Genomic DNA, 13,652 nt, shown 5'->3' on the forward strand with positions numbered 1-13,652 from the left:
TCTTGGTGGTTTTTTTCTGAATGTGGTTAAGTATTCTTTTGATTTGTTTTTATTACATTTTTCCATAACAGGGGAAAATAAACACCACATTTTAGCTAAAAAAATAAATTGAGTATAACACTGTACAGCAAGGCAAAACAGAACAAGTCAGTGCAGACCACAGCATGGACGTCTGGGCTCAGAACTATAGTCTCCACCTAAGGAAAAAGAACAAGAAATTGAGAAAATCCCAAGAAGAGGTTCATCCATTATTTATTAAAGAGAAACTAGAAGGATCTATGAAATTAAGCACTTATTATTAATAATTAAGTTTCATGCAACCACAAATTAACAAAACAATACAGAAATCTTTTGCAGTTATGAGAAACCTTAGACAAGTCCGAAAATTCTTTGAAAAAACACAGTTTCAGCTCCTAGTTCAATCTCTAATCCTAAGTATCCTAGACTATTGCAACATCCTCTACCTCCCCTGCAATAATGATTAAACAACTACAGACAATTCAGAATACAGCTCTGAGACTCGTCTATTCATTGAAAAAACATGATCACATTACTGAGGCATTCATCAATTCTCTTTGGCTTCCAATCCAGGAAAGAATACAATTTAAATTCTACTGTATACTATTTAAAACTATAAATGGAGACAGCCCAACCTACCTAAACGACCGCCTCATCCAAACCACCTCTACCAGGCATAGAAAAACACACCCCCCATTCACTTACCCCCCAATCAAAGAAGTAAAATGGAAAAAAATATACAACGGACTACTGGCCACTCAGGCAGCGAAGATAGACAACCAAGTCTCCAACCTATTGACAACAACCCCAGACTACAAGATGTTCAGAAAGGAAATAAAAACTATACTCTTCAAGAAATCCATTAATAAAGCTTAATACCATGATAAAGCTTAACCCCCCTCTTACCATCCCCTCCCTAACCCCAGATCCTACTTTTCCCTCTCTTGGAAACCTCTGATCTAACGTAGTAACCCTCATCCATAACTCTATTTGTAATCCGCTTTGAACCGAAAGGTAATGGCGGAATAGAAATATGTAATGTAATACACGCAATATCAAATAATTTCAATGCGTATGGCAATAAAAAATTTGGGGAGACAAAATAAAACAATTTGTACCAGTAAACATACAATGTATGTACATAAATAATTAGCAATACATAAGGAAAGAGGGACGACTCTCCTCGCAAGTGTGTCGTGGCACACCTGAAATCTCAGGAGGCACACTGGTGTGCCGCAGCACACAGTTTGCGATACACTGACCTAGCTAGATCCCAAGAAGTAAAACAGATTACATGCTGCTTATTGTAGGAATAATAATAATGGTTTATGGACTTCTCTTTTAGGAAATTATCCAAACCTTTTTTTAAACCCTGCTAAGCTAACTGCTTTCACTACATTCTCTAATAAAGAATTCCAGAGTTTAATTACCTATTCAGTGAAATAATATTTTCTTCAGTTTGTTTTAAATCTACTACTTAGTAGTTCCATCGCATGCCTCCTAGTCCTAGTATTTTTGGAAAGAGTAAACAAGCAATATAGAATTTAGCCCTTAATAAATATTGATATTGAAGGACCTAGCACCATTCATTCTCCATCAAAGTTTGTGTTTGGACTATCAATGATACCCTCAAATATCCCGCACCATACTCTTAGTGCAAGCTGAGCTGTAGAGCTCTTTTGATTGATGGCATTTTGCTGAACCCTGTTTTCATCTCAGACTATTTAGCAAACACTTTCATGAAGCTTCCGCTGGCAGTGCTTGCCTCAGAAATGTTCACATCCTCATTTCTCTAGTTGCTTAAGCAGGTAGTGTCATAATTCATAATTTAATCTGTGTGCTTAGCCAGATCTAAGACCACAAGGTCAAGCTTGCGACCTGTTTCCAGTAAAGAAAAGAAGAGGCTGAAATTGTGTTTGTCTAAACATAGGAAAAAGAACATTTTCAGGTAAGAGAACGTTTTCTTCTCTCACCTTTCCAAGTAAATAGGGTGAAAATCATGTAGTCTAATATTTACTATACTTTAGGAAACTACCTTGAGGAGTCCAATGTAAATTTGGCAGGTGCATTGTTCCAATATAGTGAAGTTTTTTTTTTGTTTTGTTTTTTAATGGATAGCACAATCCATGTTATTTTATTTTATGTTCGGTTTGATTTTAGGCCCATTGTGGCCTTTTGTTTTAGGGTATTTTTGAAACAATTATTTCCCAGCTTGTACAAATTTACTGCGTCATTTATTGCCGATTAATTTTTCAGCCATTGTACAGTAAGCATATTGACATGTTGACTCCTAAAGGCCACCTTAATTTTGTGATCTAAAATAAATGATCACGTTCCAGAAAATTATTTTAAAAATCCTGGATAATAGCAAGCATCTAAAATGTATCCTCCCGCTTGGTCACTGATTTATTTAAGGATATAAAAAGCTGATTGTATTTGTAAAGAGACTGATGGAGCTAAAGATTTTAATTAGTCAAGATTCAATCGCCATGGTCAAACACAAAAGGACTTCAGTTGGAAATGTAGGGGAAGATCTCACATAAGATCTGTGACAGTACAGAAGAATGTAGGGAGAGAGGAGAAATGATTGAGACTTTTAAATATATCACCGGTCGCATCGAGGTGGAAGATGATATCTTTCTTTCTCAAAGGACCCTCGGCCACAACTTAGGGGCAGGAGATTTCATGGCGACACCAGGAAGTATTTCTTCACTGAAAGAGTGGTTGCTCATTGGAATGAACTTCTGGTGCAGGTAATTGAGGCCAGCGGCGTTCCTAATTTTAAGAGTAGATGGGCTGCCCATGTGGGATCTCTAAGAGGGCAGGGTTAAGGGGATGGGTCATTAGGGGAGGGATCTCTAGGAGGGTAGAATTAGGGGGGTGGGTCAGTAGAGTGGGCAGACTTTGATGGGCTATGGCCCTTTTCTGCCGAAATTTTCTATGTTTACAGTAGGTGATACAAATGGCCAGACTGGGTGGATTGAATACTCCTTTTCTGCTGATGGTTTTATAATTCTTTCATGCTTTTCAGACTTAGGGATTTTGTAAGTGATTACTCTAGGCGTAGAGAGAATTCCAATACCAACTACTTCTGATTATTCCTTGGTGTTGTCCTGTTTCTAGTTAAAAGGATTTTTTCAGCATTGGAGTAGCCCAGACAGAAAGAACATAGTTACGCCTCTTTTCAAAAGGTGTCTTGTGTGTATGTTACAAGTTTCAAGTTTTCTTAAAATTTGATTGAACGCATATCAGTATTTCTAAGCGATTTACAAGTAAAATAAAATATCACATGTACAAAACAGATCAAAAATCACTAACCGAAACAAAAGGAAAGAGGGAGGAACCACACTTCATAATGTGGGCCTAAGTTTAAAAAAATCGTAAGAACGACTTATTAGTCTCCAAAAGCGTCTCTGAAGAGAAAACTCTTCAGTGAGCTTTTAAATCTTTCTAATGAGGATTCCTCTCCAAAGTAGATAGATAGTAAGTTCCAGATTTGAGAGGACCTTCTTATCCATTCACTGTTTTTCTCTCTTCACCTTCTGCCCTGCATCCATCTTTGGCATTAACTTTTAACATTCAACTTTTTCCACTTCTCAAAATCAACTTTTCCTACCTTCCCTTCCTATCTCTCCTCTCCCATGGTCTGGCATCTCTCCTTCCCTCCCTGTTTCCATGGTCCGATATCTCTCTTATTCCCTCCCTCTCTCTTTCCTTTCCCCCCTTCCCACAGTCTGCCATCTCTCTTCTCTCCAACACCTCTCAACCCACCTTCCCGCCCCCCTCCAACTCATAGCCAAGGTTCTCTCCCCTCTCTAGGCCTCAAACTTTTATTCTCCCTCCCAACCCCTCAATTACTCCCCCCCCCCCAGGCCTACTAAGGTACCTGGTGGTCTAACGGGAGTCTTTGAGGCAGGAGCACAGCCCTCTCACTCCTGCCTCTTCACGGCTGCCTTCTAGAATGGAGGAGGATTAAGTGACTTGCCCAGGGTCAAAAGGAGCAGCGTGGATTTGAACTCACAACCTCAGGGAGCTGAGGCTATTAGCTTTAACCACTGCACCACACTCATTTAGCAAGATTAACAAAAAATAAAAATTTGTAAAAAGATTTATAAACATATTTTTTCTGTAAGATATTGTAATTGAAGTGGGCAAAGGGTCTCTGCTGAAGATTTAAAGATTGATTACTACCCTTTTTGCTATAATGTACTTAAAAACGCAAAGAATAGCAACATTCAATGCTACCAATCCCAAGACAAGCAGTGGTTTCCCTGATGTCTGTCTCAATAACAGACTATGGACTTTTCCTCCAGGAACTTGCCCAAACCTTTTTTTTTTTTTTTTTAAACCACAGCTATGCTAACTGCTGTTACCACATTCTCTGGCAATGAGTGACAGAGCTTAACTATTCATTGTGTGTAAAAAATATTTTTTCCTGTTAAGGAGAGGCAGAATTCAGCAGGCCTTGAGCCAAAGAGCCACAGGGGTGATCAAGGATCCATACTGGACATGCCAGGTGTTATTTACAGATGCCACTCCCCAAATTGTGCTGCTCTAGGCAGACACCTAGTCTACTTAGTGGTTGGGCTGGTCCTGTGTGCCTTTGTTTGCTAACAAACCCTCCCTTTTACAAAACCACATTAATGGCTGCAGGGTGGCAAATGCTCCAGTGCCCGTTAAATCCCCATGGGCGACGGAGTGATTACCGTAGCTTTGAAAAAGGAGCCCAAAATGAAGATGCAATGAAAAACTTTGTTTTCTTTTCTTACAGAACAAAACCTCTCTAAAATGTGTACTTTTTTTTTCTTTTCATTTTGTTTGGGAAACATAACCCAGCTCCTCCATACATGTTAAAAACTGAAAGTACCCTCTCCCAGGCTTTTCTTTATGACGTGTTCCTCTTAAAAGCTACAGCCCCATTCCTGGGGGTTGCTGAAGCTGACATGGGGCAGAAACAACCCCCGTTGCTCCTGCTTCACTGGATGACCTTTATTTTATGGCTCTACATGAAAATGGCACTGGCCTCACAGCTGCCCATCTCCATTTAAAAAATGGGATGCAGTGGGCCAGGAGTGGCTGGAGATTGCCTCAGCCTCATTTCAACTATGGCAACCCCACGGATGTGGTAACTGAGGAGCAAAGGAAGGAGTGGGAACACATAGACACCAGAAAGTGTTTCTTCACAGAGAGAGTGGTTGATCATTGGAACAAGCTTCCAGTGCAGGTGATCGAGGCAGACAGCGTGCCAGACTTTAAGAATAAATGGATAACCATGTGGGATCCCTATGAGGGTCAAGATAAGGAAATTGGGTCATTAGGGCATAGACAGGGGGTGGGTAAGCAGAGTGGGCAGACTTGATGGGCTGTAGCCCTTTTCTGCCGTCATCTTCTATGTTTCTATGCATAGAGGAAGGGACTCAGTGAGGATAGGTGAGCACGTCATTTCTTTTGGGGTTTTTTGGTTCTGCTTTGGTGATTCATTTCTAAAACCAAAACTAACTGAAATGAATTTGTAAAAAAAGAAACAACAAAAACGTGAAATAAAAATTTATCCAGGTGTTCTTAAGAGTGGGGAAAATGGAACTCCGCCAAAACTTCATAGTAATGTTTTGACATCTATAAATGTAGATTGTACTTCAGAGATGTGAAACATGGGCCATAATGGAAAAACAAATGTGACTAAACCACTCTTTCTTTTTTTCACAGGTAGCAATGGGAGGCCAAAGCTCTCATATAGGTTAGTGGAAGAAACTTTCTACCGTACAAAACTCTGTGTGGCAGGATCTGTAACAGGGGTAACAAGACTTTGAATGAGAGGGCATAGGATGAAGTTAAGAGGTGATGGGCTCCGGAGTAATCTAAGGAAATCATTTTATACAGAAAGGTGCATGGAACAGTCTCCTGGAAGAGGTGGTGGAGACAGGGACTGTCTGAATTCAAGAAAGCCTGGGATAGGCACTTGGGATCTCTTAGAGAGAGGAAGAGATAATTGTTACTGCGGATGGGCAGACTGGATGGGCCATTTGGCCTTTATCTGCCATCATGTTTCTATGATTATGCATAGGGTTACCTTCTGGCTCCAGAAAAATAAAGACAGATTGAGACATCTGGATTTTTTTTGGAAGTAAAACCTGGAAGTGTCAATCTGCCCTCCAAGGCCAGGGTAGTTGATTTCCCTAAGAAATAAACTCAAGGCTGTATCTCCATGGATCCTAAGGAGATCACAAAACCAGGTTGGATCTGTTTGTTCAGTACTTTGGCATTGCCTTTCTTTTTCTGATGCTCCTATGACTTTATGTCCTGGAAGTTTATCCTTTGGTTAGGTGTCAATGTTAAGAAGTATAGTATTCCTGGGCTGATATAAGGATGCTGCGGATGGGCCAACTGGATGGGCCATTTGGCCTTTTTATCTGCCTTCATGTTTCTCTGTTTATGCATAAGGCCTCACATAGAAACATGATGGCAGATAAAAGCCAAATGGCCCATCCACTCTACCCACCCGCAGTAACCATTATCTCCTCCTCTCCCTATTGGCTAAGGCTTTTAACATTTGCATCTCCTCTTCCTATAGGCTAAGGCTCTTTACACCTGCATTGTGAGGTCATAGAGCTTTATGGTTATAGAAACATGAGGGCAGATAAAAGCCAAAGGCCCATCCAGTCTGCCCATCTGCAGCATCCACTATCTCCTCCTCTCCCTATTGGCTAAGGCTCTTAACATTTGCATCTCCTCTTCCTATAGGCTAAGGCTCTTTACACCTGCATTGTGAGGTCATAGAGCTTTATGGTTATAGAAACATGAGGGCAGAGAAAGGCCAAATGGCCCATCCGCAGCATCCACTATCTCCTCCTCTCCCTATTGGCTAAGGCTCTTAACATTTGCATCTCCTCTTCCTATAGGCTAAGGCTCTTTACACCTGCATTGTGAGGTCATAGAGCTTTATGGTTATAGAAACATGATGGCAGATAAAGGCCAAATGACCCATCCAGTCTGTCCATATACATATATTTGCAGTTGTTTGATTTGTCTTGAAAATATAAGCATAGAATAATATTGTTCTTTCCTTTGCTTCTCTTTTAGAAGATCAAAAATATGCTACTAGCAGTGATAATAATCAACGAGAAGGTAAGAAAAGCCATTCTGAGTCACACCATGGTCTACTGAGCCCAGCATTGTCTCCAGCAGAGGACAGCTTGAGTTATAAATACCAAGCAGATCCCCAAAAGTAGTATCTGTTTCTCACAGCACTGGCTGAAGCTCCCAGTAGGGCTGAGGAGTACAAAAAAAAAATTGTAGTTTCATTTCCTGTGTTGTTTGTGGCTGTTTGATTGGTCTTGAAAATATAAGCATAGAATAATATTGTTCTTTCTTCTCCTCCTCTTTGGAAGCTTCCACGCAATGCGATTGCCAAAAATATGCTACTGACAGTGATGGTAAGCAACAAGAAGATAAGAAAAAGCCTAAGGTCTACTGAGCCCAGCATCCTGTCTTCAGCAGAGGCCAGCTTGAGTTATAAATACCAAGCAGATCCCAAAAAGTAGATCTATTGCTCACAGCAATAGTACAAAAATGTTTAGTTTCATTTCCTGTGTTTGTAACATTGTTCGGTTTGGTTAGTCTTCATTTTCATTCTGGGGCCTGTACTGGGACCGGTGCTATTTAACTTATTGATAAATGATCTGGAAATTGGAACAACGAGTGAGGTGATTAAATTTGCAGATGACACGAAACTGTTCAAAGTTGTTAAAACACATGGGGATTGTGAGAAATTGCAAGTAGGCCTTAGGAAATTGGAAGACTGGGCTTCCCAGTGGCAGATGAAAGTGATGCACATTGGGAAAAATAACCCGAATCACAGTTACCGGATGTTAGGGTCCACCTTGGGGGTTAGCGCCCAAGAAAAGGATCTGGGTATCATCGTAGAAAATGCGATGAAACTTTCCGCCCAATGTGTGTTGGCGGCCAAAAAAGCAAACAGGATGCTAGGAATTATTTTAAAAGGGATGGTTAATAAGACTAAGAATATTATAATGCCCATGGTGGGACCTCATCTGGAGTATTGCGTTCAATTCTGGTCTCCTTATTTCGAGAAAGATATAGCGGCACTAGAAAAGGTTCAAAGAAGAGCGACCAAGATGGTAAAGGGGATGGGACTCCTCTCATATGAGGAAAGACAAAAACGGTTAGGGCTCTTCAGCTTGGAAAAGAGACGGCTGAGGGGAAGATAGGATTGAAGTCTATAAAATCCTGAGTGGAGTAGAACGGGTACAAGTGGATTGTCAAAAATTACAAAGACTAGGGGACACTCAATGAAGTCACAGAAAAATACTTTTTAAAACTAATAGGAGGAAATATTTTTTCATTCAGAGAATAGTTAAGCTCTGGAATGCGTTGCCAGAGGTTATGGTAAGAGCAGATGGCGTAGCTGGTTTTAAGAAAGGTTTGGAGAACTTCCTGGAGGAAAAGTCCATAGTCTGTTATTGAGAAAGACATGGGGGAAGCCACTACGTGCCCTGGATCGGTAGCATGGAATGTTGCTACACCTTGGGTTTTGGCCAGGTACTAGTGACCTGGTTTGGCCACCGTGAGAATGTTCTACTGGGCTTGATGGACCATTGGTCTGACCCAGGAAGGCTATTCTTATGTGCTTAGAGTATATAGTGTATATTTGCAAGGAGGGTACACTCTTTCCTGTGCATGTCAATTTGTTCATTTTCTTTTGGGGATATGTCATTGACATTTCTTACCTCGTGACAAAGATCAGCCCATCCCTAGCATTCAGAGGGCAACTTCTGAGGCACAGCTTTTCACCTGAAAATGAAATGCCCTGATAATGACACTTGTCACCCTGCTTATTGTGGCCTTGATGGCTCTTGAGCTCATATTGAATGGAATAGAGAATTCTGCCAATAACTCAGAGACAGGATTTTAATATTGGTTAAAAAAGTACTTATTCCCCTATTGGTTTGTGAAGGTTAGTAGTACTGATTGATTGCTTTTTATCCCGTGTCTGTTTTGCAGCCATCACAGCTCCTCCAGTGACTTCACCAAGCCTGTCAAGTCAGGATTGCAGGTACGTGGGGATGCATTGGTTCTCCATGGCACTCAGCCAGTCATAGAATACCCTCCCATTCCTGCTTTTTATCCTGGGTAGAGAGTTTGCACATTCCTTCTACTTCCTGTGCAAAGCTTTATGAAATAACTTATTTGCAAGTTGACAAAGTATGAGGACTGATGAAAAAGTAATGAGACTGCCTCTGTTTTTCTTTGCAAAAAGTAGATGTGGCAACGGTGTGCTGGTTCGCGTGAAGCTCATACATCGACGTTTTATGAGCCTGCAGTTGGACTGCTTCATTGTCGGGTCACAGCGAGAGGAAGAACTTTGTACGTTTCTTCATGGAAGATGAGGAAGAGTACGCAGCACGGCTAATTGCTTCATCACCATATGTCAAGAGTTTCATTTTGTAAGGAAGAATAATTGATTTTATTTTATAGGCTTGTAAACATACACATCCAGGGTAGGTTGGGGGTGGGGGAAGGGAACTTGATTCAGGGTATATATGGATAGTTTCTTGTGGGTTTTATTTTATTTGAGTATTGGGTGGGAGGGTGGGGGAAAATTTAATTGTATGTTAATGTCATTAGCGCTCTTTCCAAGTTTAGCACAAAATTCAATCACACACATCTGGCCTACTCTCATACACACGCCTCCCTCATCTGCCATGACAAAATGTACAAATTTTATCCTCTCGCTGTGACCCTACAATGAAGACTACGGAAGTCCAACTGCAGGTTCAGAAACGTTGATGTAGGAGCTTCGCAAGAACCAGAACAGCGTTGCCACGTCTGCTTCTTGGAAAGAAAACGGAGGTAGTCTGATTACTTTTCAATCGGCCCTCGTAGTCCATGATATCAGATGATATGAGAGTTTTTTGATGGCGAAGTTGACTGTCTATTCCACTGAATGGTTAACTGAAAGTTCACCTCATAGATTCATGGCTTGTCCAACCACCATTTTTTTAAAGTAGGCTTTTTCTATTTTTTTTTCTTAAACTACTTAGCCCCGAGTATCTCCACCTCACTTTGGCCTTTTTCTCTGGAGTTCTGCTGATCCTGTTGCTGCTTACAGCTGCCTTTTATGTGCAAAGGCTGAGACATAGAAAGAAGAAACAAAAACACCAAAAGGAATCTCAGAGTACTGACTGTGGTATGTGTTATGCAAAGGAAATCAGATTCTTTATGTAATATAAAACTATCTATATATGGGTCAATATTTAAAATCATCTCTGCCCCCCCAGTCAGCATATTTCTCTTACCCCTGTCCCCCCCCAGCAACATCAATCACCCTATCCTCCCCAGTCAGCACTTCTCAAGCTCTGCCCATTGTCCCCAATCCATTCTGTATACTTCTGGAACCCTGATTTAGGCAACCTGCCGCTGGCTCTGCAGCAGTGGCACCCCTCCTGTACCCTCCTTTCCATCCCCGCTCCTTCCCCTCCCTCCCCACGTAACTCTTCACATCTGCACAAGCAGTTTTCTCCGGGCTGCTGCTTGTGCCGGCATTGGCTTTCCCTCTGATGTCACTTCCTGGCCCTGTGACCTGGAAGTGATTTCAGAGGGGAGCCAGGCTGGTGCAAGCAGCAGGCTGGAAAAGTTGCTCGTGTTGGTGATGATGAAAGAGGTGGGGGTGGGGAAAAGAGGGTTCAAGCATTGCTTGGGGGGGGTGGAGAGGTGCTGGCACCCCCACCAAGATGGCGGCTGGGGCGGTCCACCCCCCTTACTACGCCACTGCTCTGCAGGCTTCCCTTTACTGCAGAAGAAAGAGGAAGTGAGACCCTAAGGGCAGGAATGCGGTAGAGGGAAGCATGCAGAGCCCGTGTAGGCTGTCCAAAGACGTTGCAGGTAAGCGATTCGGGCCGCAGAGAAGAAGTGCTGTGCTGTAGAGAGGGAGTGCCGAAATTCTGTGCAAAACACCTGTAATTCTGCATCCCTGTGGAATTCTGCATAGGACAAGGATGCGAGAGATGCTGGCTACAGAGCTGAGAAAGATGCAGGGGTGAGAAATATGTTAGTCTTCAGAAATGTTTTTAACAACATAAAGGCAAAGTGGAGCAATGTGAAAACAGACTAAGGTGGGCTTTTACAAAGGCTCGTTGTTTTCTCTAGTATCATGTAATGAAAATACTGAATGGTATTGAAACTCTGCATAACAGCAAAAATAGTGTTCAAATGTTGTCAAATAAACTTGCAGAATTTGCTAATTTTGTGCGCAGAATTCCGCCAGGAGTATAGAGCAGAACTTATAGTATTCTGTACATTATACGCCTAAGGCCCTCTTTTACGAAGGTGCGCTAACCGCTAACGCGTGCGTGTTAGTCTGAAAAGGAACCCCCGCCAATTTCGGGGGAGTACTGTATATGTAATAGAGATATCCTGTATATATAGTAATTGAATTTGTCTTCATTACAAACTGCAGGTCATTCCAAGGGCAGCAGAACCCCACTTGGATTTCAGCCTACTCAAACCACCAGCTCTAAGGTAGGGAATGGTTACAATTTTGTTGGGGGGAGGGGGAGAGTGTTTTGTTATGGAGAGGGGGGGGGGTTGTTTGCGGGGAATCTCCAGCTATTAGTCACTGTCTGTGTGAGGCTGCTCTGTGATTTGCTCAGTTTACAAGCCAAAATCCCTGTTTTCTATTTGGAGAATCTGACAGGAAATGACATCATGAAACAATAACATTCCTTTCAGGAATCCCACAATGCTTTCCATTCCCATGGAATTATATTTTGTCGGCCTCTTTCAGCTCATACCAAAAGGGGCTTTGCCATTTTGGCAAAAGTGTGCTAAGCAATTAATGTGTGAATTAGCGTGCGCTAACGTGGAGCCACATGTTAACTTACCGTTACGACCGACGTACTTACTATGGGCTCCTTTTACTAAGGTGCGCTAAGCTTTTTAGCGCACGCTAACCACACGCTAACGCGTGCATGTTAGTCTATGGACATGTTAGCGGTTAGCAAGCGCTAAACATACGCTAAAACAGGGGGTATGTGTTAACTTTTTAAAAACAATTATACCGCATGTTAATTTTTAACATGCTGTTAGTTATCAAGGATTAGATTTGACAATTAATATGTGGCAACTTGAAAACCTTATCATATTTTCACAACTAGGCCCCTTAGTACAGGGTCCAGGGGGAAATGCTGAGCACATCATGCCAATTAACCTGTTTTTATTTAATCCCTTGAGCCTTCATAAAATGTAATGGCACCAATAACATAACCCCAGAAGTCAGTGGCGTTGAGAGGGTAGGAGGCGCCAGGGGCGGTGGCGCTCCCTCACCTTCTTCTTCACCTGGCCACGTGCATGAGTTCTCTTCCCCCGTTCCTCTTTAACTCTCCGCTAGCATGATCAGCATCTCCAGCCGGTTCATAGTCAGTCGCGCGCGAGACCCCAGCGCGCCGACAATGGAGGGCAAACAATTAAGCGCAAGACAACAACGCGCCGTGGAAAAATCTAGTTTTAAAGAGCTCCAAAGCGGGGTGTGAGTGGGGAACCCCCCCCCCCACATTACTGCATAGTGTTCGTGCTGCTGTTGGGGGGAGGGGGTTGGGGGATTGGAAGAACCCTCCATTATAGAGAAAACAGAACTTTTTCTGATTTTTTTCGGGAAAAGTTCCGTTTTCTCTATAATGTGGAGGGTTGCACCCCCCCACACACCCCCAATGGCTTGTGAACAGTATGCAGTAAAGTGGGGGGGGGGGTTCCCCCCCACATCCCCTGTCGAAGCTCTTTAAAACTAAGTTTTCCCGTGGTGCGCTTGAGTCTTGCCCCGAATTGTCAGCGCTCGATTGTCGGCGCGCTGGTGTCTGGCGCGCGATTGTCCCGTCACCCTCCAGCCTGCTAACTGCACCGGCCTTGGCTCTCCCTCTGACATCACTTCCTGATCCCGCAACTAGGAAGTGACTTCAGAGGGAAAGCTGAGGCCAGAGTGAGCAGCTGATTTTAGATGCTACTTGTTGCAGCGAAGAGCCAAAGAGATCTGGTTGGGGGGGTGGGGACAGAGAGGAACAGAGGTGGCAGCCCTCCAACCAAGACAGCGCCTGGGGCGGTCTAAACTAAACTAAACCTTAAGGGGCTCGTAATCATACCACTTTAATTGTTACCGGCTCGAGCGGTATCACGAACTGGCTGCCTGCGTCGGTGTTGGCTCTCTCCGACATCACTTCCAGGTCCCGCGTCAGTGGGCGAGCCGACATGATGCGGGCAGCCAGTTCGTGATGCTGCTCACGCTGGGAAAAGGGGGAAGGGAAGAGGCAGGTGTATACTCGGCAGGGGGGGGACAAGAAGGAATGGGGGGGAAGAGAAGAGGGGGGGCAGGGGCGCTATCGCCCCAGACGCTACTCACCCTTGCTACGCCACTACTATGATATCTAGAAGTGAAATGATAGGCGAGACAGAAATATTATATTACTACTATTAATTAATACGAATATAGTCATTTGAACGTTGCTTTTTCGCCCACTCATTTCTCATGTCTTCCTCTTATTTTTTCTTTCTCTTTCTTTTTTCCTGCCTCTTACCGCGAGTAAGTGCTTTTCTCAACAATGCTACCCCATCCCTCTCGTTCTATC

Source organism: Geotrypetes seraphini, chromosome 13, assembly GCF_902459505.1.
Source record: "Geotrypetes seraphini chromosome 13, aGeoSer1.1, whole genome shotgun sequence".
Lineage (NCBI taxonomy): Eukaryota > Metazoa > Chordata > Amphibia > Gymnophiona > Dermophiidae > Geotrypetes > Geotrypetes seraphini.